Below are 26360 nucleotides of genomic sequence, written 5' to 3'. Positions count from 1 at the left end.
TGTCTAGCTACTTATCTGAAATAAATCATTTCCTCCCAAGTTGCTTTTGGTTGTGGTGCCTATCATAGCAACATAAATCGTAGGACAGTGCTTGTTTCTATTTTGTTGTGTTCTTTTATCAGCTGAAATCAAGGGGGTATTTTCCCATTGTCTTTAGCTTTTGCTGTGAGCCTGTTTGCACTGTGGGAATGTTCTCATCCACAGTTGCTAAAACCTGATTCCACAAGTTGTTGGAGAGGAAATAGAATACTTTTTACTTGCCCTGAACTCTTTCAGCTCCGTCAAACTTGTTTTTTTTTTTTTTTTTTTTTTTTTTTTTTTTTTTTTTTTTTTTTTTTTTTTCCGAGACAGGGTTTCTCTGGAGCTTTGGATCCAGGCCTGGAACTAGCTCTTGTAGACCACACCGGGGCCTGGAACTCACAGAGACTCCTCTGCCTCTGCCTCACGGAGTGCTGAGATCAAAGGCATGTGCCATCACCACCCGGCTCTAAGCCAAACTTTAAATCATTAGATGGTACACTAAATGGAAAGGACTTAGAGAGGCTTGAGAAGATAGAAAACTCTGTCTTGTGACACATTTTACAACCCTCAATTTTCATAGACCATGGTGAGCATGTAACCATAAGAACCAAGCATTTCAAAGTGCCCATAGAAGTATATGAACAGAAGTCAGCACAGGAATATCATATTAAACTATAATATATCTGCCAAATGCTTACCTTTTGCAAATGGACATTACAACTGGAACAAGTTGACTCCTCAGAGGGTTGTAACTATCCTTAAAAAATAAAACCAGAGACTAGATTTTATTTCCCTTTAAAAAATACACTCCGAAAGAACAATATTCAAATTCCCTGTTTATATTTCCCCCTCAGCTAACATAGTTGTGTTTGACTGATTATGCATGAATCCTTTATAATGCAAGAATTATCATCACTTATAACATTTTAGGATCTAATGGTTGTTTTAAACAAATGTATTCTAAATTACATCACAATTCCAATTGTAATGTGTATTTTATATGTTGTTAGTTCTTTGAGATGCTTGAGGGCAGAGTTCTGATCATATTCACCTTCATATTTCTAGAATTTAGCATAGAATCCATAATAGGGATGTACAAATTTGCTTATCTGAATACAACCAAATCAGAATATCAGAAGTTCATGATTGCATTATGTCTTCAAATATTCCTACGTGAAAGTTGCCTTTCCTAATAGAGTAACTAAACAGTAATTTTCAGAGATTGACTTGAACATTAAGGTTGTCTTTATTTTTTCATAGAATGTTTCACAAAAGTGAAAATAAGAAAGTGTCATCTCTAGCAGAAAAGATATGGATTTTGTTTATTTTTCAGTGCTATATTAGCATAAATTAGTGGCATTAGCATACAATATCTTTCCAGCAAATAATTCAGCTAGAAATCATAGAAACTCACATTTTAACTTTAAGTAATATATGTTATAGCAGTAAAACCGTGACTGCACAAAATTTATTTAAATTTTGAATAAACACACTTACAAGGAAATGCTAAAATGTGCATATAGCTTCAATTTAATAATTCATATTTGAGTCCCTGGATAATGTAACATTTGAACTGTGTGTGTCATCAGTTGACTTGAGTGATCCTTCTGCTTATATAATTAACTGGTATCCCAGGTGTACCTAGATATGGGATTTCCAAAAACTATGCTGTTCTGTGTGGGAGATTTGGATCATTGATCCAAGTGAGTTGTTCATGTGTTAAATTTATTTAGAAAGCTATGAGAGGGGAAACGTTCCTTTCAGCTTTTTCTGATTTATTTTCTTTTCATTAAACCAATGGAGAGGGATCATTATATTTAATTTCAATATTCTAGAGAAAACATGAAGTTAAATATCTTGATGAAATTATACATTAAGTTATTGAAGTTATAAATATTATATAAACTATATATGTGTTCTAAATTGATCCTAATTTCCAAAAGTTCTGCCATTAACTTTTATCTTGGACTTTAATAGTCGTGTTTTTTCTTTGCTTATTGCAGTTGTTCTTACAAACCCAGGCACTTCCAAGCCATGGTGTTAACAGTAGTACTTAAAGACAATCTAAATCCAAAACAGATACTTTCTTCTAGAGAACAAAGGTAAAAGAAAAGGCAACATCAATTTTAAAATGCATAAAGACATACTCTGCACACTCTCCTGAAGTAGCAGATGTCCACTTTGATAAATGACTGATTTATTTGAGCTGGTCCATTGGGTAGGCATAGAAGGCTAGAGTCATCCTGAAGCATTTCTTCTTTTTTTTCTCCTCTGCTCTAAAGCCCATAGTTAAATGAAAGAGGTGATACAAATATAGAATAAAAACTATTATTTGCTAAATAGGGGAGGGCTGATAAAGTAATATGAGAATACTAGAGGTTTATATTTCATGCTTCAAACTGTGAAGGGTAGGAAAGGAATTTGGGGGTTATCATTTTACTTCACCCACAATGGTTGTAGACTCAGGCAGCAACATTCAGGGGCTGTACTCTTTTAAAGCTGAAAACCTTAGGAGCAACTAGATAAACATGGTATGTTTTGCACTATTACACAACTACCATAATATTAGACATTTATTTCATCCTCTTAAAATTCATTTAAAAGATAGCATTCTACTTGCTTTCCTTTGAAGAGGGCCTCTAAAAGTCACCCGTAAGTCATTATAGTCCATGAAGTATTTACAGTAGCTTGCCTTTAAAGATAGCAACACCCATAATTACAACCACAGGTCACAACCCCTCAAATGTTCCTACCGCTTTAGCGGCTGTATAGCCACAGTGAAGCTCCATATTCCCATTTATGTGGTTCGAACCAATCTTTTTACTATGAAGCTGTATGTAATTAATGTTTTTCTTCACATCACTCAGCAACTAGACTTTATAAGAACTTGAGGACAGCTTTTCCGACTGTTGCTTTACCTGCTCTAAGCCTTTCTCCATTTTTCATTTTCTGCTTTTTTCTTTAAACATAGAGCATTTGTTCATTGAACATTTACTATGAAACTTGGTCATGCTCAGAGAAAAGATTTCTATTTGTTTTGGATACTCAAAGGCCAAAATTTCTAAAGTGATGCGTAAATAAAAGTAAGTGAACAGGGTCAAGGCTCTAGTTCTCAGGCCCCCCACAAGGTTATGTCTTGTCTCTATGAGAAATGAGAACTAAAGCTGAAGAGAAGAGACATCTGCATCTGGCTCCCTTAGTGCATGTTAATGGGATCTTCTTTCAGTCCCAGTTACTGTTTAGTTATTGATACAATAGCATGGGAGTCCAGTAAAGAAAGCTATTTCGTCTTGGTCAAGATTAAGGAACCTACTGGCCTCAGTGCAGAGGTAGCAGTCCAAGTAACCTGAGACATACTTTGGGCTGATGAGGGAGGGGGACTTGATTGGGGAAGGGAAAGGGGAGGCAGCGGTGGGGAAGAGACAGAAATCTTTAATAAATAAATAAATAAATAAATAAATAAATAAAGAGTTAATTCAATTAGGCCACTCAGTCACCTGGCTAAGAGAGCAACTCATAGAAAGACAAATTCGTCTAATACCATATCATGCTAAAGATATGGGGTGTAAAATTGTCTCCTTAATGGGCTACTGTATTCTTTTTTTCCCCCAGAATCCTTACTCTTCGTGCAGCACTACACTTTCTTATCTCTTGTCTATTATTATTATTATTATTATTATTTATTATTTATTTTGCTTTTCACTGAAGCTTCCTGACTTTTTGCCATGTAGCTGCTTGCCAAACCTCCATGTTTGTTTCAAACGACATAGGTTTGTTAATCTTCTCCATCTTCCTCTTCCGGGCAACCAATATGTAAATGTCACCTTCCCTTTATATATGTGTTTTTGGTTTATTTAATTCTAGTAAATTTGTCCTCAAACTTCCTGAGTCAGTTCTTTAATTGTTTGTTAATAAGACCAAGGCCCTTAAGAAAGAACCTTGACTTTTCAAATAAGATTATGAGATCCCTGGGAGATTAAACTTCATAATATGAGCCAAAAATAGTAGCATCAACTGCTCAGAGAAGTGTTTAGTCAAACTCGTGGCCTAAGTGATAGCCATATAGTAAGATGTGATCAGCAAGCTAATTTAAATAGCTCAAGAATGTGAGTGAACATCCACTGGGAATTCCCAGAGACAGGTGACATGGAATATTTTTTATAGCGTTACAGATTCCTTTGTGAGCAAAAAACATATATGTTCTATATGTTTTATTAGAACTATAGTTCTAATGTTCTCAGGTTTGTTTGCATACAATACAAATACATAATACAAAGACTGATTGAATTTCTAATGTATGCGCTGTGTTCAGATATAGATTGTATAGATTCATATGTGAATCTTTTATGACTTGTTATTGTACCACTGGTATCTGGCACACGATAGATATTTCTGAACTATTTGCTAATATTATATCCACCTGTCCTGTTATTTGAGGTATCCTCAATCAGATGCTTTATAAATATGTTTATGCAATAATGATATTAGTTATAATTTAGCATTCTTGGATCATGGGCCAGATGTTCTCTTAGGATTTTATAAATGTTACAAATTCAATCTTTATACCAGCCTCAGAAAGTGCTATCTGTTACTGACTCCTGTATATCACACTTACCTACTGGTGACCTTGGAAGAACAGCTTAATTAATCTCTACTTCAGTATTCAGAGGATGGTTAAAAATAGTAGGACAGTTCTAAGTACTTGGGTGACTGTGCTGAGTGCAGACGATGTATGATGACCTTCACAGAGCAGACAGCTGTGGTAATGCTCATGACTGCCTTCCTGTTTTTTTTTCTTTTGTGGTAACCTAGTCTCAGATGATAATGAGTCTGCAAAGAGCACCAGACAGATGCTTACTTAGAAATGACCTATGTAGTCCCCAAATGCTTTCTTTTTATTTTGTTATTCATATACAAAAAGGCTTCTCGGGTATTGGTGACTCTTTACGTTCTTGCTACAGATTGCTTTCTGTGCGATTCCTCATTTCTCGTCTCCGCACAGCTCGCATGCTGGAGGCATCAAAGGTCACTGGGGAGAGGCATCCATCATTTTGACACGTTTTATGAGTTTACTGCTCCTGATGGTGATTATAGGAAAGGCTGCTTAAAAGTGATAACTGCCCAGGCTGCTCGATGCACATGGTATTCGTGATAGAAATATGTCTTAAGTTTAGGGCAATGGAAAAATAAACAAAGGACAAGCTGAAGATGTTGTAAATGTAAATAGAACTTCAAATGTAGGTTCCTGTGGAGAAATACTGAATTTAGAAAGAAATGAACCTATTACTAGGTTGTCCAAAAGGTCATTGTGCATGGAGTATACCTCTTCCATAAGGGCACATTACTCAAGTTAAAATTAATCAGAGCCACTGTCCTAAAATTTTGTTCACACAATTGAGGTTTAGCAAGTTCAAAATGCTATTTGCCATTACAATGATATCAATTATTTGTTGGATGTGTATCATTGTGTCATGAGTATATTCTGCAAAAAATTATGTAGTAAAATTATCAATTATATTCAAAATAATAACCTACATTAATTGAGTGCAAAGGTCATGCTCCATACCGTAAAAAGCACTTTACATTTTCTTATGTAATTAGCTGATTAGCTAGAGTTTGGTGATTTAGTTAACAATGTCCTTTTCTCTATCCAGATTGAGAAGTAAGGAAGCATAATATAGCATAATAAAACGAACAGGTTAAAGCAAAATACCATTTTATTGTGTCCAATGTTTGTCGAAAAATATAGCTTTAGATTTGCAGCCAAATGGTACAGTTAATGTTTTTGCTTTATAGTAAACAACCTCTCTCATCCACTGACCAAACTGAGCACAATGAAATGGTCCCTGACAGTGCAAACATCTCCCCCATAATGTTCATAGGATGGCAGGTAACACAATGGGGAACTAGGGAGCTCTGAAGAGAGAAGGCTCCAAGAAAGGCAACTGCATTCATTTCTCCACATTGGCAAACCAGATTTGACTATATCATAGAGAAGTACAGAAGGTAAAGTTATTTCTCCAAAGATGTCTACCCAGTAAAGGTCAAACTTCCCTTAATGGAAATAGAAGTGAGGCAGAGATAGTCTTATTCAGTACATCCCACAGAACTATAAAAGTAACAGTGAAAAACAAGTTTAACATGCTAATTCTTTCCTGGGTTTGACCACACTAGTAGTGGCAGAAATTGGCTCCTAATAGACCATGCAAAGCTGGAAGCTTTTACTACGCCAGTCTATGTGTACCAAATCATTTGTAGAACACAAGGCAACTTTGATGTACGGAACTTGTAACATACAAACAATACTAGGTTAAATATAATTTGTACAGATGTACAATTAATATTGAATTCTTCTAAAACAGGGCAGAATAGACATATGACATCTTTAATTCTTCTAACTAGAATAAGTTATACAGGTCTACTGGGAAATGGTTTCCCAAGCATAGAGAAATGCCTGCATTGTAAGTTTCATAAACACAAATAATGTGTGTCTTTTAAGCTTAAAAGATAATTTTATGGGAAATGGGTGTATGTATATGGAATGATGGCAAGAAAGTTATAATAGAAAAAATGGAGCAGGATCGAATCAGGATGAGCCTTGCAATATATGCTAAGGGGTTCAAAATTCCTCCTGAAGTATTCAGACTACCCTAATTTGAAATTGAGGGTCATTTGCATGATTCAGTATCAACTTGCCAGGCAAGATATGCCAATTGTTGGAATAATGGTATGACTGTTTGTGGTGTAACCAATTACTTTCTGATTGGATAGAGCCTCACTCCACCATAAAAAACCACATCTCTGGTACTGCAAACCTGGCTACAAACCTATGACTGGGGAGGTCTTAAGTTATATGGGAGTTTTTACACTGTTGTTTTACTAAGTGTGCATGCCTTCAAACTGTCTTCTAAAATTTATGTTTATACCCACAAACAAGTGTTGATTCCAGTCTTCATGAATGGGTCATGGTTAATGTGGACATACAACTAGTAAATGCATTGTTAAAAAGGATGATGGGGGACTCAGTGAACCCCAAAATAATTATATCACACATTCTAGGGCCCAAAGTGTTTCCTGGAAGAGGAGGTAGATATATGGTAAGGGAAAAAAGATAAAGCTGCTATGAAGTTCCGTCTTCTACATATGACATGATAGCCTCCGTCATTAATATACAGAAGCTGCTGTTACCAACATTGGGCCTTTCAACATTCTATGTTGGACATGGTATGACTCCAGAAGTCCCTCTCTGAAGAGCTGTAGACAACTAATGTCTGCTGGGGGAGGGGGAGTCACTTTCTACTGGTGAGTTTCCCATTCTCCAGGATATAATATAGATCCCTACATATTCATACAAACAACCCCGATTAAACTTAAAGGAATATACAAAAAGACATCAAATTGGGAGGCAGTCTAATTGGCAAGAAAGGTGAATATCAGTTGGAATGGAAGAGGTTGAGAGAGAGTAATGAGAAGTCAATATGATCCCAATGCTTGTAAACACTTATGAGATTGCCAAAAATGTAAAAGGTCATGTTGCACATTTTAGAAATATTGCTTTTGTAAAAATGCAAAGAATATAGGAGTGGGTGTGGCACTTAAATATTTCCTTAGAAGAGACTAATAGCCATGGTTACATGGATAAATTTTCATAGACAGATGGTGAGGTTTTATAAAAATAAAAATGTCCTTTATGTTTTTTAAAGATCTCTTTAATTCTAAGAAAGTCATAAGTATTAAATGATAAGAAAACCACATGAGCTAGGGTTCTGAATCTCGTATTTCAGGCTAAAGCTTTTCAAACTTATGCAGTAAGTTTGAAAGAGACACTTGATGAAAAGATCATGTCACATTGAGTGTCCTTCTTAATGACACGTATCTCTCTAAACATCTTTGTGGATGTAAATAAGAGTTTGGTAAAGGTTTTACTTATAAAGTGAAGTGGGAAGGATCACTTGATAGGTTAGGTTGTAAAAATAATATCAGAATTAGAAGAGAAAATGTTTGCTCAAAACACTGTGTATAAAACTCAGAGTTACTTTCTCGTTGAGTAGCATTTTATCCACAATCATGGGTCACATAGTGAACAGACACAGATGGGCTTTCTTTTTTTCTTTTTAATGAGGATCAGTAAAAAAATTCAAGTTCTATGTTTCTATGCATAACATACCACAAAACTCATCTTCCAGAAGCATGTCATAGCAGAAATAGCAGGCAATAGAGTGATTTTATACAGAGCTGTATATTATGAAGACATCTCAATGCACAGCAGAGTTTTTTTGGTTTGGGGTGATCGCTGATTTACTTAACTTGGAGCGATAGCTATCTTTTACATTTGCTAGATAAAGTAGTTTTCCTTGATGTAGGATTCCACTCTTTACTCTGTGAATATGTTTTATGACCACTGGCTAAGAAAGACGTGGCTTTAGCCTGTGGCAGAGCAGAATAGAGCTAGGCAATAAAACTAAATTGAATGTAGGAAGAAAGAAGGTGGAGTCAGAGAGAAGCCATGTAGCTACTGAAGGAGAAAGATACTGGAACCTTATCTTGTGGTGGCACATAGATTAATAGAAATGGGTTAATTTAAGATGTAAAAGCTAGCTAGTAAATGACATAGCTACCTTAGTCATTGGCCAAACAGTCTTGTAATTAATATAGTTTTTGTTTGATTACTTGGCAGTCTGGAAACTAAAGTGCAGTCTCCACTTATATTTCACATGCTTTCACATTAAAAACTCATATCAACACCTAATAAATCATAGTATTCCTATGGGGGAAATGGAAAAAAAAGAATATATGAATGGAGACAGCAAGAAAAAAATATAATATTTCTGATTTCCATGCCACCACATTCTTGTGACAGCAAAATCAGCTGACTCATTGAAGCTTGAGGTTTTAATTAAGCATAAAGCAGTTTTGATCACTATGGCTTGAATTATAATCATTATATGCTATTTTGATATTTTTCTTTGATCTAACATTTTAAATTTTGCATTATATATAAATATATTAATGCTTCCTAGAATTAAGAAAGTATAGGAAGAATGCTGATGTGGAGGTTGGGGGATGCCTCACCAGGCATTTTTCTCTTTTTTATCATGTCTTCTTTATGTTCACGCGAGAAGTCTTAGGAGGAATGCATTCTTTGAATTGACCAGAACCTATGGTTCTGCAAATCACCCCATCTCTAAAGCTGTCCTTTTTTCAAAGGGTCAGAACTATTTTTTCACAAGTGCTATTGTCCAATTATATCTCTCCATTTTTATTATGTTGATTTTACACAAAAGAAAATACTAGAGGATGTGCCTTTTTCCCCTGTGGAAGTAATTTAGGTGGACATTGTGAGCCTGGGGAGCTTTCTCAACAGGAGGTTTTCAGTATTTTTATATCTCAGTTGAGAAGAAAAGCACTCTTTGCACGTCCTTATACTTCTCCATCTTCACTCATCCAAAGTAGTAAGTATCTCAGATTGAAGACAAGAGTTGGCAATTTATTTGGCAAATGGGATAATAGATGCAGAGAGAAGTCAGTGGATAACTATTTAGGCTGATTGCTGATGGAACATTCTTTTTCCCTTCCTTCCTTCCTTCCTTCCTTCCTTCCTTTCTTTCTTTCTTTCTTTCTTTCTTTCTTTCTTTCTTTCTTGACAGGATTTTGCTATAGCTATTGAGCCTGTCCTGAACCTAGCTCTTGTAGACCTGGCTGGCCTCTAACTCACAGAGATCCACCTGCCTCTGCCTCCCAAGTGCTGGGATTAAAGATGTGTACCACCACTACCTGGATTGCAACATTCTTATATATCAACAGAAATCAAAACAACTCAGAGTTAAAAAAACGAGTATTATATGTATTAGCTTTTCATTATTCTTTTCTGAGCTGTCTAGCTAGCTTTAACCATTTTTGTTTGCTTGAAGAATTTCCTGTTTCTCTGCTGTCAGAAAGGGCAGCCACCAAGATAAAGCTGTGCATGATATACCACTTGTTCTTTGAAATAAAGCAGATGAGACTCATCTTCTCAGTGATTGTCCATGTACTGTGTTAACCTTTGTGTTGGGAGAGGGACCGCTGCCTGTGTAGTTCAAAAGTGAATGATACTGATAGAGACAATTACTGAGGACCAGGTTTTGTCTTAATAGGAGAATGGAAGAGAATTTCATAATGCTTTAGGAAAGGGTTGCTGTTTTTCTAACTTGAGTTAAAATCATAAAGATCAAAACCAGAGTTTAAACCCAAAACAAAAATCAAAAGTGTATCCAAACATGGACAGTAAAGAAACATAGGAAGCCCCAATCCTACACAAAGAACTACAGGTAACTAAGGAATGTGGGATGGGGGGAATGTCATCTTCAGGGAAGATTGTACTAATTGGTTACCAAATCCCAAATGGTTAGCAGTGAAAACATCTATACACATCAAACTAGACAGACTAAGAAAGTTGTGTGTATGGTATTTGGGAAATATATGTGAACATATACAAATACATCATATACATATACATGATTTGTGTTGGTTTGCATAGGTGTGGTCCCTGAGATAGTTTGAATGTAACTGACTCCCACATAATCTCATAGGGAATGGCACTATTAGGAAGTGTGACTTTTTCCAGTAGGTATGGCCTTGTTGGAGGAAGTGTATCACTTTGGGGGCAGGCTTTGATGTCTGTCGCTCAAGCTTCCCTCAGTGTCACTATCAGTCAATTTTCTACTGCCTTCAAGTTACAGGAATCTCAGATACCTCTGCAGTACCACATCTGCTAGCATGCGACCATGCTCCTTGATATGATAAAAATGGAGTAAACCACTGAAACTATAAGCCACCACCTCAATTAAATATTTTCCTTTGTAAGAGTTGCTGTTGTCATAGTGTATCATTATAGCAATAGAAGTCCTAACTAAAATAACCCCTATAGACTCATGTGTTTGAATGTCTGTCTCATAGGGAATGGCACTATTAGGAAGTATGGCCTTATTGGATTAAGTGTGGCCTTGTTGGAAGAAGTATGTTGTAGACAGAGACTGCTTGTTTATTTCAGGACCACTTAGACCCAAATAATCATGCAAAAACTATATTAATTACAACACAGTTTGGCCAGTAGCTGAGGCATCTTTCTAGCTAGCTCTTACATCTTAAATTAACCCATTTCTATTAAACTGTGTATTGCTACTAGGCTGTGGCTTATTGGTGTCAGCATGTTACTTCTTCAGCAGCTACATGGTGCCTTTCTGACTTCTATATTTTCTCTCTATCTCTGCTTGGGTTTCCCACCTGGCTTTACTCTACTAAGCCATTGGCTGAAAAAGCTTTTTAAATAACAAAGGGTAATAAAACATATTTATAAAACAGCGAGGGGAATCCGACAACAGTGTGTTATGGTGAGGCAGGCTTTGAGGTCACATATGCTCATGCTACACCCAGAGTGGTATACAGTCTTTTATTCTGCATGCTGTGGAGACAGATTTTGGGGTCCAACCTGAAGGTCAGAAAAGCAAAACAGCCAGACACTGCCTCTTATCTCTACCTGAAATGGTAATCCTGCTTCCAGGAATCCTCAGAATGAGCCAGTGCCTAAAAGCTGTCTCTTTCTGTCTTTTATTTCTCTCTAGTGCTGGGATTAAACACAGGCACCACTACTGTCTGATTTCTATGGCAAACTAGTGTGGCCAATGGGATTCAAGGTGTGTGTCATCACTGCCTGGTCTGTAAGACTCACCAGGGCTGCTGTTTTACTCTGATTTCAGGCAAGCCTTATCCATTAAAATACAAATTAAATATCTACTACAGTGATTTATCTTAAAGTCCTAGATCTGGGCCTGGGTGGTAGCTGAGTTGGTCAGCCCACCAGCTCTACTGTGCCCATTGCACCAGGGCCAGCTCCTCTGTACTGTCAAGTCAAGAAACAGGACCAGCTCTCCCAAGTGCTGGTGAGGGTTGGGGCCAGCTCTTCCACACCCATGCTCAAGGCCAGCTCAGGAAACTGTTAACTGTATAAAACACATGAGAATTTCTTCTTGTAGTATTCAATCACAACTGTTAAAATAGTAATAACATTCCAGTCAAATGAAAGAGTGTATACATTAAATTTAAGAAATTCTTAAAATATAATTGTAGACCTTCCAGGTCTCTGTTTGTTTTTTTTTTTAATTTCTTTATCTATACCATAAAATGACAAAATCATGTTTGTTGTATATATTGAGCCTACACATAGAGTACAGTAGGTGATCTCAAAAGCAAATTTTCCTGCATCATCCATTAACTATCCATTTCATTGGCAATGTTTACTTTTTCAGTTAGTAAAGGGGAATGATGTGAGTCTACTTTGGAGAAATATGTAGCTTGTATCTTTAATGGGAAGGGGAAGTCAATGAGTTCAACTCATTTGAAGGAATGAATAACCAATTTTATAAAGCATTTCTAAACAGCCAGTGTTGAATGAAGTTTGTTTTTAAAAAATAGATTGGCAGCAATTGTACATATAATAAAAATCTTGAGGCTTAATGAATTGATAATTGGATTATTTATCTTGGAAACTGGTAAATGGGAAGCATTAAGGAGCAGTTCATATAAATTAGTGATGCAATCGATGAATAAGTCTATAACTCAGTGAGAAGTTTCACTATGACATTGTGTGATGCCTTAGGACTGTTCAATCAAGTCTTAGGAACAGACATAGGGTTCTCGGGCTGTATTTAATATCTGCAGTATTTAGTTCCTCCAAAATAACTTTGTTTTCAGTTCTATAAAACATCAAGTTTAGAAATCATATTCAATTTAGAAACAAAAACTTGGAGTCATGTGATCTGCATGATACTATGCCCCTGCTTTTAAAGTACCTAGCTATCTAGGCTTCAGGAAAAAGGGCCCATGCATTTAGTCCCCTTCCAGGAGGTAAAAAGTATCAGTTGTCTACAGATAAGAAGGCATTAATAATAATATCAGAACTCAGGACTAAGGCTGATAACCTTTTTGAACTTCAAAAACCTGCATTGGATGGTAAGAAAGACTGCTTTACTCTGATGTAGTGCTTTCTTCTATGTATCTGCCACAGTGCAACAGTATGATGATGCCCCAGGACTTGTGATTTCAGTTGTGGGAATGCATCTTCTCCAAACAACTGGTGTGCTTCTCTTGGATACCCAGTTCTGACAATTTTTAGGGTAAACAGAGAAGAAATCCAGGAGGATCAATCTATCGGTGGTCAGCTAGAAACAAAATAGAGAGTAGAGCTCATAGCAACACGTACACAGATGTATTTACACCACATTCTTGCCAGCAACAGTAAAAAGGTAAAGAGATCAACAAACACATACCTGGACCACATCGCTCAGGCTGCTGCTCATGGGACCATGGTTGACAGTTCGGTATAACTGGAGTAGCTGATCATTTATCCACTCGGCCTTGAAGTCAAGTTTAAGACTCTCTACAAGAGCTGGGTGGTGGTGGCACAGGCCTTTAATCCCAGCACTCGGGAGGCAGAGGCAGGCGGATCTCTGGGAGTTCGAGGCCAGCCTGGTCTACAAGAGCTAGTTCCGGGACAGGCACCAAAGCTACAGAGAAACCCTGTCTCGAAAAACCAAAAAACAAAACAAAACAAAACAAAAAAACAAACAAACAAACAAACAAAAGACTGTGCAGGCAAAGAGAAAAGTTGTGTGACCTTGAATATCTGTCTCTAACCTGTTGAAACTTAGACTCCAGCTGAAGACCCCATCTGTGTGGTATGTCACAAAATTATATGCCAGCTTTTTTTGTGCTGATCACATTTTCTGTCCATCATTTTTTGTTACTATTTTCATATTCATTGTGTGATTTAAGACAGTTCTTTTTAATCTAATGTGGCCCCGAAAAGCCAAATGATTGGGTACCCAGAAGCTAAACAATATTTGGAGAAAATTCTAAAACAAACAAAACAAACAAAAAGAAAACAGTCCAACAAAAAAAACCCAGAAACTCTAAAACAAATATTATCTGTGATTATTTAATAAGACAGAATTCTAATTAAAGTCAGGGGAAAGACATCCGTTATCACACTTCCCTGATATTTGACCTTGGAAACCATGCCTTCAGATATGAAATAAAATGCATGAAGGAAATAAATATTATAAAAATTGAAAAAGACAAAATTGTCATTATATGAGGATCAAATTGTTCTCAGCATAACATGATCAATATAAAAGTAGGCAAATTAATAGACCTAACAATAGAGCTTAACATGTTTTCTGGTTATAATACCAACATAAATATTTAATTTTGTTTCTCAGTATCAGTAATAAAATAGTACTTATCATTAAAATGAAACTCACAATAATAGTATAAATGTATCCAGAGATAAATTTAACAAAAGAGGACATAGTCACATATTTGTGAAGTAAAAGAAATGTGTTTTATTTCTTGAAATAAAATATCTTAATGCTATATGAGATAACCCATAAAACAGATAGATGTATCCTTAGCAAATATATAGATTCCATCTCTCCATGCATACATTTAATTCTAATTATGCTAACATCTAGAAAAGATTGTAAATTAAATGTAATAAACTAAAATTCAGGTGGAAAAGTAATATTTAAAGTATATCAAAAATAGTGCTGAAGGAAAGAACAAGGCTGGAAGCCTGACCATCACATAGCAAAATACAGTATCTGCTAGTAAGCTAAAAACCTACATTAGTGAGATGGACTGGGGATGCAGAGGGTCGGTGAGTATCTAGTTACCGTGGATGTACCCTAGTTCAGTGCTCAGCATCATGGAATATTTAAAAATGTCCTTATTTGTAAACTATGGCAATGACACAAGTTAATGGATCAAAATGACAAAATAAGAGGCTCTAAATATACTGAGGTGTATATTATAACATTTTCAAAGTAGAAAAGACATTGGAACTTAAAAGATTTAAGTCACTCAACAGGTCTCTGAACTGTTTGGCAATCCCATATCTATTTATAATATATTTGTTTAACCTTGAAAATATACCTACATGGCTACAAGTTCGATTGCTATAGATAACTAACTACTAATATATATTTTTACTAATCTGAAACAGTTTGTAATTATAGCTTTTAAGGGCTAGAACTTTATACTGCATTTTAAAATGAATTGCATAGGTATAATATCTTAAACAAAAGTAGAAACTTATATATAGTATGCTAAAACCAAAATACCCTTAAACTTATCACAAGATACAAAAATCCATACCAATGTAAGATATTTGAGATTATTAATTGTCTTTTAATTTAGAAGTAAATTCAATAGTCTATCCTTTTATTCTATCATTTCTTCATCTCCCCGTTTTTCATTACAGAAAGAGATCCTTGAATCTAACCTCTCTTGCTGAGTTTCCTTTCTTACTGTGACCAATGACAATTCACAATAATCCCCCCTAAAAGAATTTACTTTATTATTTTAAAACTATTTTTATGACTATCTATATTCATTTTATTCTTCAATATCTAAGTACCTTTTAAAGTGTATTGTGCTTTTTAGAAGCTTTGTATTTGTTTGTGTCTGGACCTGGCTTTTTGTGTACCTGCAGTCACATGCTTGTAGCGTTGTCTGATCACAAGATTCAAGGATTAAAGTGCGAGGCTACCGCAATGGGGTGGTGCTATTGACTGGTTCTGCCATTCTCAGCTCCGTGAGAGCCTAATCTCGTGCCAGTCCTGGAGCAACGATTCCCCTTCAAAGCTCTGCGAATTTGTTGTATCTGACTGGAGAAGGGATTTATACCCAGTGTCAACTGCTCAATTAAGTACTAATCTACCTAGCAGGGCCTCTTAAAAGAATCGTATCTCTGTATGCCAAGCCTAGAGAGACTGCTTTCTCAAGCCCTGTGTGTATATTTGAGCCTCCACGTTTGATGCCATATGAAGTTGATTTTTTTTTCCTTTGGGCTGCTAGCTCAGCTCACAAATAATGACATGGAGATTTATCATTAATCATGAATGGTTGGCTTTTGTAACAAAGAAAAAAAAAAAACATACCGGTACAAAAGAAGACACACAACCTTGTAGCGTACTTTCTTTGGGCCGTCAGCACATAAATCACAACATGGAGACTTATCAATTATAAAAGCTTGGCTTTAGCTAAGGCTTTTCTCAACTAGTTCTTATAACTTACACTAGTGCACATATTAATCTACATTTTGTCATGTGGTCTTACCTCTCTTCCATTTTGCACCTCCCGTTTCCTCTCCATGTCTCACTGGCAAATCCCACCTTGCTCTCTTCCCAGAGTTCTCTCTCTGCATGGAAGTCCCATTTATATCTCCTGTCTAGCTATTGACAATTCAGACTCTTATTACACCAATCGTAACAATACGTCCTCAGAGGGTGTACAAATATCCCGCAACATAATCTAGCAGAAAAAAAAATTAGATCCTATATTCTCCACTTGACTGTAGTCATCTGATTCTTGACAAACCCATATTGGACAAATCAGCTTCTCTAACAAATGAGACTGATTAAAAAAATGTGCTTTGGAAGTCTGAAACTAGATCTGTCAGTATGTATAAGGAACAATTGAAAATCAAAGACTTCAATGTAGGACTCCAAACTTTGAAACTACTTCATGAGAAATGAGAAATGGTTTTTGACTAGGAGTCTAATGGCTCATGGAATACTTGTAAGTACTGACAAATGAAAGCACATTATATTAAAAATTTTCTGTGTATCAGAAGAATCAGCAGCACAAAAAGACTGTGTATACAATAGGAGGAAATGTTTTCCAAATATTCCCCCAATGAGATGTTCATGTCTTAAATATATTAAAAACCACCACAACAAATAAAACAAAAAAGAATCCAACCAATTAAATAGTAAATGAACAAAAGAGATAATTTTAAAATCAGAAATAAAAATAAGCAATAAAATATGGAGAGAAGTTCAACATTTTTAACTATCAGGAAAATTATAAACCATATTAAGAGTCTTTTTTATCCTCATCAGAATTGCTGTCATAAGAAAAAAGGCAACCATTTTTTTGTGAGGAATCATGTAAATTAGGTCCTTTATATCTTGGTTGTATGAATATAAATCATCTTAGTTGTCAAACAAGTATGGAAGTTTCTAGAACAATTGCAAAGAGCAGTCACATGTCCCAGCTATATAAATTCTGGGTGTTATGTTCCATAGCATCAAAATCAGTTTGCTACGGGAATTCCTGCATAGCCATATTTATGATTGTACTACTTACTAAAGACAATCTATTGAATCAATCTTGGCACACATCAGTGACTGAGTATATAAAGAAAGTGGGTGTGCCTATGGACATTATTATAGTCAGCCATAAAGAGGAATTAAATTGCCAGGTGGTAGTGATGCATGGCTTTAATCCCAGCCCACAGGAGGCAGAGGCAGGCTGTACTCTGTGAGTTCAAAGCCAGCCTGGTTTACAAGAGCTAGTTCTAGGACAGCTAGTACTGTTACACAGAAAAACCCTGTCTTAAAAAAAAAAATCAAAAAGAATTAAATTATGTGATTTGCAGTAAAAAAATAGAACTAGAGATCCCTGAAAAACCAATATCAAGGAGCATGTGTTTTCTATGACATGTGCAGTGTGAGAAAGAGCATCAAAGCAAAGAGATGCTACCAAGGATGCAGAAAAAAAGAAGAAGCTTGGTAGAAGTGTAAGAAAGGATTGCAGGGGTTATGGAACTCTTTTGAAGTACTCAGAAAAAACTACCTATAGTGGCATTTTAATTGTGTTTTAATAAGTAAAATCTGCCTGAAGATCTGAGAGTAAAACCTTGCCATTGGTCAGCCTTCCAGACAACGTTATGGTAGCACACACCTTTAATCTCAATAACCACACTAGTTGCCATAGAACTGAGTGGTGCATGCCTTTAATTATGGTGGTGAACGTCTTTAATTCCAGTCATAGAGAGGATTATAAAATTGGAGAAAAAAGCTCTCAAAAGACAGTCTCATTCTGAGATTTTGGGACACAGGATTGTTATTTCAGGCTGAGTCGAGGTAAGAGCCACTGGTTAGCTGTTTTGCTTTTCAGATCTTCAGGCCGAACCCCAATTTCTGACCCTGAGTTTTTATTAATCGTGTTTCAACTACCCTTGGTAATATATTCACATTGGAATTCTGTCAAAGCATAAGTGAATGAAACTCCACTGTTTGAGTCATTAGTTCTTGAACATATATTCTGGAGACCCTCAGAAACTGGTGCATGCCATCTTGTCCTTTCACCAAGTTTTCTGGAGCCCGGGGAGGAGGAAAGTTTCCTCATTGAGTAACAAGATGTATTTGGTGAGCACAGCACCACGTTAAGATGTTCATACTGTACCAATATTTAGGACACTCAAGGATATGATGACACTTGGGAAAATATTATCTTTCCTGGGAAGTAGTTTGATGGCAATTATTCAAACTCTTTAAGTCCTGTTAGTTTACAAAGGAAATAGGAGGCAATATGAGCAAGTTAAAGAAAGGAAGAGGAATGGAAGAAAAATTCCTCTTGACTTTACCTGCTAATGATGTCAGTGAAACACATTTCATTTCAAGACACAGGAAATCTTATTACACTTTGACTCTAGTCTCTATTGCTTTAATTCACAAAAACATAAGATCTAACTAAGTGGAAAGTGTCAGTCAACTGAAAATCAAGTTGTAGTCTCCATAACAACCTACTTTGTTCCAGAGAAGTCATAACGGATATAAAACTGAAGATGAATGCTAGAAGTAGCAAGAACTTACTGTGTCTCAAAGAATTTAGTTTCTCTAATAGAGACAAGTGAAAGGGAGATTATTCACAAAATTAGCCTTTAGGACTTCAGGGGAGAAGACAGTAAAATTGAGACTTTCACTTAACTCCCGCCGATGCTCAAAACCTAGCCTTTGCACAATTAATTCAAAATATTATTTCATTGATTTAAAGGCATGTAGTCAGTGTGAGATCTATGAGTAATTAAAAGTCCTTTTAAGAACTGCCTAGTGAATCATTCGTCATCATTACATATACCTGCCAGAAGCAACTCATGGGAGCAAAGTTTATTTTGCTCATAGTTTCAGGACATTTCAGTCCATCAGAGTAGGGAAAGCATGGTTGAGTTACTGCTCACGGGGGTGTATGACACTGTAGCTTCAGCATCTTCGCTTGGTGGCAAAACAATGAGTAGAAAATGGTGTTAGATGCAACAGCACTAGCTTATCATCTTCAAAGACCTGTTTGTAGTGCCCTACCTTTACTAATGAAGTCCTCAACTTCAAAAGCAATGGCATTGTTAAAACAAAATCATCTGTGGGAAGTATTTAACATTAAAACCATAATACCTGGAAGGCCTCATTAAAACCCTTGTTCCTGAGGATTACCTCTGATTTCAAGTTTTAGAATTTCTGGGCATTACTTAGGCATGTGATTTAAAAAAAAAAATACTCATTTGTAACGGAATGAAGGTGGCCTTACCTGGAATTTTTTTCTAATGTGATTCTGTATATCCTATATTTAAAGAACAGAGGTGCATTTGCACATGTTAATTAGTTAGAGTTTATATATGTGTATATAAGTATGTATATGCATATACTTGAAAGCATGATAAATTGCATCTGTCAGTTATACAAAATGAATAGCCTTCCAAGGGAATATAAGAATGTCTAGGAAAAGATGCTTATTGTATAAGAAATCCAAGGTTGGATATTTCAGGTTCTATCATTAATGCAATACAAGGATTTCATTTAAGAAAGAACAGTACTAGTCTCATTATACAAACCAGGGAAATGAGACATAGATTATGCAGATCACTGAAAAATGCAAGCACAGGTGTGGCCACGTACTGGCAGATAGTTCAAAGTCTTCCAAACTACAAATCCTCCTGCATTCATTTCTCCCCAGAAAACAGAAAGAGAAAAAGCTGTTCAATACAACCTAGGGAAGAAGGATTTATTTAGACTCACATTTTGGGGGTGCAGTCCATGATGGTTGGGAATGAATGGTGTGAGGAGAACAAAGTTTCTGGTCCCGTTGTTTCTGCCATTGGCACCAGAGTGGGAATGCTGGTGCTCATCTAGTCTTCCTTTGTTTCATCTGGAACTCCAGTTCATGAGAATGATGCTAAACCCAGCTAAGAAGTGCAAGGGTCTCCTACCTCAATTAAACTAATGTAGATATACTCTCTCACAGGCATGCCCATTGACCAACCTATTTTATGCAGTCAGTCTGAGGCATGCCCAGAGACTTGTCTCTGAATTGATGTTAGGACCTATCAAGTTGCTAATCAATATCTATCATCACACCTAGCATAGTCTTACTAATAGCCTTGAGCTTTATGATCAAAATAAATTTCCTACAGGAGAGATAAAGCAGTGCAATTACACTACAGCTTTGGATGATGGTAGAGCGGCTCTACCAGGAATGTTTTACACTCTATAGCATTTAATGCAATAATGACATAAATACTGCATAGGACTGTATTTTTTTTTCAGAATTTTTACATAAAATGTTGTATTAGTTCTCCCTCAATATGTTTTATGTGTTTTTGTTAGTCCAGAGATTATCAACTATGTTCATAGATGAGAATGAAGTCCAGGAATGAAAAGAGATACTTTCTATGTAACATATGACAGTGACACACTTTTTTTTTAAACTCTTGCTTCCCATTTGCATTGGATATCTCTGTATATTTTCCTGAGGAAGCCATGCCTTTCTTCTCTATGAACTCTCATCCAGTCAAGTAGAAGATCTGACGTGCAAACTCTCAAACTCAGACTGATTGTTCAGTAGGTATATGGACATAGATTTTTAGATCAAGACCTGAGATGCAGCTTTGGCATGTCCTAATTGCATAAAAGGGGAATCAAACATGCCAAGTTAGCATTTCTCCCTCATAAAATGAATGTGAAACTAATAATCCATACCTCAAAGAAAGTTGTTGGAGGTATATGAATCACCCATCACTGTGCCCTATAATTCCTCACAAGGTCTTTTGCTGAATAGGTGAGTACCATCACCGAGACTTTGAAGGCACCCACAGAAAATGAACCAGCACATTAAAAGGTAAGACTCAGGGGAGTGATGAGTGCCTCTTAAGCAGACCTTCTGACATACATGGAGGCATGCATTTTGTTGTTGTCATTGGAGACAGAAGTGGAAAAACACAAAGGGTAAATATAAAAGCTTGGAGAAACTCATTGACTGCCTGAGGTGTGAGGAGACTTGAGAAACTAACTGTGTTTTGGAAATGACAGTGCTTTGTGTTTGTGTTTCAGTCTTGGTTTCAGTGAGCAGCAGGAGCCAGGGGAAAGCTAACAGGGTCTGGCTGCCTAGGGCTGGTCCCAGCTTCCTGACTCAAAAGGAAGTTGATAAATGAGAACTTCAGATTCCTTTTAAGTTGAGGGTTGATTCACCAGGGTAAGCATGAAGCATTACTTTAGGGCAGCAGCTGTGACTAGGAAAATGACTTATACATTTGTCTCAGAAAACTCAGTCTCCTTAGGACTTATGCTTAGTGATCAGAGGACAGAAAGAATAGAGAGATTAACTTTGGCACTGTGTCTAAAACAGGCCAGCAGTATCTTTGCAACCTCTCTCATGGGCTTTTAGGACTAATTCTTAGCCTTATAAAAGAGTAAATAAACGAAGCTAGGCAGTGGTGGCACACACCTTTAGTCCCAGCACCCAAGAGGCAGAGGCAGGCAATCTCTATAAGTTCAAAACTGGCCTGGCCTACAAGAGCTAGTTTCAGGACAGGTTTCAAAGCTACAGAGAAATCCTGTCTCAAAAAAACGGGAAAAAAAGTAACTAAATGAAACTCACTGGATTTATGTTTTCAAGAAGTAATTATTGAATAGGTAGCAAAAGTCATATCTTTATTAAATTAAGAGAAACATTTCCACTATACTATGATTCTTGGTATATGCTTCATATATTAATTTACATTTTCATTCACTTAAGAATCACCTAAGAGACAGAAAGAAATCTTAAGCACACCATTCCACAAAGAAAGGGCTGGCTGTTGTGTGAACTTTCCTGGGGAGAGATGTATATAAACATTTATTTACACCATTATCCGGTAGCAATGATTTGCCAAAAAAAAAAAAAAAAACCAAGTTAGTTTAGTGAGCCAGTAATTTTATCGGGGTTACCCATAGGTGAGGGGTTGTGTACAGGAGTCGGGGAAACTCAAAAGTATATCACAACTGAAAAGTCCAACAGAGCATGGATAAACATTTGGGACAGCTTAGACCAGGAGCATTTTCACAAGTTGCAGATAGCTTGACAAGTTAGTCTCCTTTCTCTAGTGGCTGTTATTACTTATGTGAGAATCCTGATGAGGAGCCTTGTGAATCTTATAATTTCCAGCGACTTCCTGTAAATTATAAATTGTTTATTCTAAGCCTGTTTTTGTTACTTTCAGAGTTTTAAAGAGCCTCTCCCCAGGATGGGATATTTCATTTGGAGAAAATGACTACATAACACTGGCTATCATTATTCCCTAAGTATTAAAATATTATGATTAATGTCTATTTGAATTACAAGAGCAGAGTGATACCTTTTTCACCAAGTACCTTCTAAAGAACTGTATGTGTACTGTAAATAGGACCTTTATAAACCTCCACTCTTTCTTGGGATTCAAATAGAATGCAAGAAAGTCAACAAGAATAGTGAACAGATAAACCAAGTCACTGGTTTGGGTGATCTGCCTGCTTCTTCAACAGTACCACCAATTCTTCTTCCATACAGTGCTTTACAATGCACAATGCTTGTAAAGCCACATACAAATTAGCAAGGACCGAATGAATTTCGGGAGCAAAAGCACCTAGTTTTTCCAGCGTTCCAGCATCATTAGAGTAGCCATGGCAGAATTTATAAAAAGAAAAATTAGCATAGCTCTCCATTAGTGATCAGAAGCAAAACCTGTACCCCAGGCATACCTCACAGCTGCAGAGTTCAGTCTCAAAATTGCTGATAACATGGTGTCTCAAAGTTTTAAAGTAATGTGTCCTCAGTTTTTAAGTATAAAATATTCCAAATCAAATATTTACTGGGGAATGATTTAAAAAATTTGGATCAGGAGAAAACTATTGGCCTCCTCTGTAAGTTTACCAGCGTCTTAAATCCACCCCTTGCATCATGGGCTCTGTCTTACTTTTCTTTCTGTATTCCTTTCTACTCTGATGGTTCTGAATAAAAGAAGAAGAAAAATCTGGGTTTATTTAAAATTGTGTTTAGTGCTTTCGTGCATTGTATTTAAGACATTAAAATTAGGAAATTATATAGATGCCTGCGAGCCAAGGAAATTGCTTCTATCCATTACACTTGAAGACCTGATCATCCCACATCATTAAGTAGTTTCTCTCAATTGTTTCATGTTTTGCATAGGGACATTAAATCCAAATAGCTCCTTCCTTTGTTTTCTTGACAATGTACTGTTTCCACCATGCGCTGTTGACAGGCTCTTTAGTAAGTGTGTTCTTAACTATTTCTTCTCTCACCTGCTTTCATCTGAAATTTTGTGGTGTCAGGGTGCTATCAAATTAAAGTTTGTCATATTCTTAGTGGTGTTTTTAGATATCATCTATTATCTACCTATTATCTACCTATTATCTATCTATCTATCTATCTATCATCTATCTATCTATCTATCTATCTATCTATCTATCTATCTATCTATCATCTATCTATCTATCAATCATCTATCTATCATCTACCTATTGTCTATCAATCATCTATTTGTCTGTCTATCTATTATCTATCCATGCATCTATCTATGCATCTATTCCTCCACCATCCTTACAAGTTTCACCTAATGGAATCAAAGAAATTTTTTTCTGTTCCCTTCTTTGTCTGTCCTAACTAAATATAGTTGCATATATCACTTAGAATTAGTATTTAAATTTCTCACAGTAGCTGCTGTTTTTTTCAGACATGATGAAAGATTTCTATTAGTACTATTGTTAGTTACTCATTTCGAACTTTTGAGACAGTGTCTGGCCATTGTAGTCTCCCCTGGCCTAGACCTCATCATGTAAACCAGACTGACCTAAAACTTGTAATGATTCGCCAGAGTGCTGAGATTTATAGGTACGTAGCACTCTACCTGGTTCGGAAAGTCATCTTGGACAGAATTTCCTCAGGGGTCCCTTGTAAGTGATAGAGTGAGCTCTTCATGTGAGCTAGTATTGTGTGTATATGTGTGTGTAGTTAAAAACAAAGCCAGAATAATCCCTAGACATTTTTATTATGGAATAGCTCACTATATATTCACTTATTAGCTTCTGGGATATGACAAAATTCTTGCAGAATGTAACCCTTGTTCATTGCTGGAATTCAAATAGCTCTCACATGTAAATTGCACCAGGAATTCAACTGAAAAGGGTCCAGTAAGAAGGATTTCTTACTCAGAGTGGGGTGTGTGTGTGTGTGTGTGTGTGTGTGTGTGTGTGTGTGTGTGTGCCTGAGATATACGGGAAAGGATTAATTTAGGAGTTTCTGTTGTAGACAAAGTTTAAATAAATTGAGCTGAGGTCTCCAAACATATGCTTCTCAGGGAGGAGACATCTATTCATAACAAGTGGGAGGCACGCCTAAGCAGAGTTTAGAATCTCATAGGGAGCAAAGAGCATATTTCCGTGATATTTGGAGAAAAATATTACTACTTTTCTCTGTTTTGAAGCATGGATTACTTCCCAGTATGTTCCTGGCATTGTGATGCCTAGATAGAAGAATCTGTCAGAGACAAGCCCAGCAGTCATATCTGGGAGTGGGGGGACTTAGTGTCACATGGAAAACTGAAAAAAACTGATGATAGTTTTGTATTGCGAACATCAGTCATGGGAGAACTGTGAAAATGGATCCTGGTGGGAGACACAACAACTAGAAATATGGAAGACAAGGGAAAGGTTCTTCTGGAAAAACAATACCATGCAGTGAAATCTGACGACTTCTCTGTACTTTTGTCCCTGGAAAAATATAGGATAATATCACTTAGGTTTTATCAAGCACTGTGGGATGTTCCTGCTTGCAGTGACTGACAGCTGCTGCTGAGACTCATACCTCTTCAAAGAACAGAAATTAGTGACTGAAGAGTGTTCTGCTTTAATGGACAACATCTATGTTGACCTCCCCTAAGCTTTCAGAATATTATAAATGGGGAAGAGATATAGTTGAACCTTTTCATCAGAACTGCTGTGGTATGGAGACTTATTTTAATTATAAAAACTCAGCCATAGCTTAGGGTTGTTGCTAATTCATTCTTACAACTTAAATTAACCCATTTCTGCCAATCTATGTATTGCCAGGTGATTTGTGGCTTTACTGTTCTTCCAGTATGTCTTACTCCTTTTGCATCTCCTGATGAGTCTGTCTCTGCCCTTCTTCTTCTCAGCATTCTATCTGCCCCTAATATCCTGCCTACCTATGGGCCATTAGCTTTTTATTAATTTTGTACAGTGTACAAAAAGATTATTCCCCAACAGAGGGAAGAAAACGTAAGAGTTGACAATATGGGAATATACATGAATTCTGTACAGAATGTTGTCTGTTGTACATGATTGAGCCAATGCACTTACATACTTGCAGCAATTATGGGTACCTGACTTGCACAAGATGCGCCAGTGAACAATGTATCATTGATGAGAGAGTCCTTAGCTTTCCTTATGGAGCTATTGGCTCTTAATGGTTGTAGGGGTTTTTGTTGTTTGTCTGTGTTTTAGTGGTTTTGCTGATTTTAATGAGAATGGCCCCTATACACTCACATGTTTGAATATTTAGTCCTCACCTGGTGAAACTTTTGGAAAGGATTGGGAGGTGTAGCTCTGTACGAGGAGGTGACTCACTGGGAGTCATCTTTGAGGTTTCAATACTCTATTTCATTCTCAGTTAGCTCTCTCTCTCTCCCCTCTGCCTACTATACAAAATATAAGGGTGTAAACTCTCAGCTAGTGTTCCAGCACCAACCCCCCTTGCCTGTTGTCATGCTTACCACAATAGTCACAGATTCCAACCCTCTGAAAAAGTGAGCCCCCAATAAACTTTATAATCTTCTTTGCTCACATAAATAACATCTACTCACAGAAATAGAAAAGAAAATAAGACAGAGGTATAGCTACAGTAAGTAACTTTTTACTCACACTCACACAAGCAAATTTTATTTAACTAACCTTTTACAAAACAAAACAAAAAAAAAGGTTCACAAGTAGGAGATGGATGAAATTGGAAGAAGGCATTGAGTGGAGTGGGAAGGGGATGAAAGAGGGCCACAGATAGTGAAAGTGAGAAAAACACGTTTGTTTAAGTACACAATTCCTGGAATAATTGAAATGAAAATATTTACTATACTAATTTAGTATAATTGGAATTTCATTTCAAATGTGAGGCCCTTATCAATACATATGGTACAGCAC

This window comes from Alexandromys fortis, unplaced genomic scaffold (genome assembly GCF_014885135.2).
Source record: "Alexandromys fortis isolate MF-2015 unplaced genomic scaffold, M_Fortis_MF-2015_v1.1 scaffold_31, whole genome shotgun sequence".
NCBI classification, from domain to species: domain Eukaryota; kingdom Metazoa; phylum Chordata; class Mammalia; order Rodentia; family Cricetidae; genus Alexandromys; species Alexandromys fortis.
The sequence above is the reverse complement of the archived record's forward strand: the minus strand, read 5'-3'. Positions refer to the sequence as shown.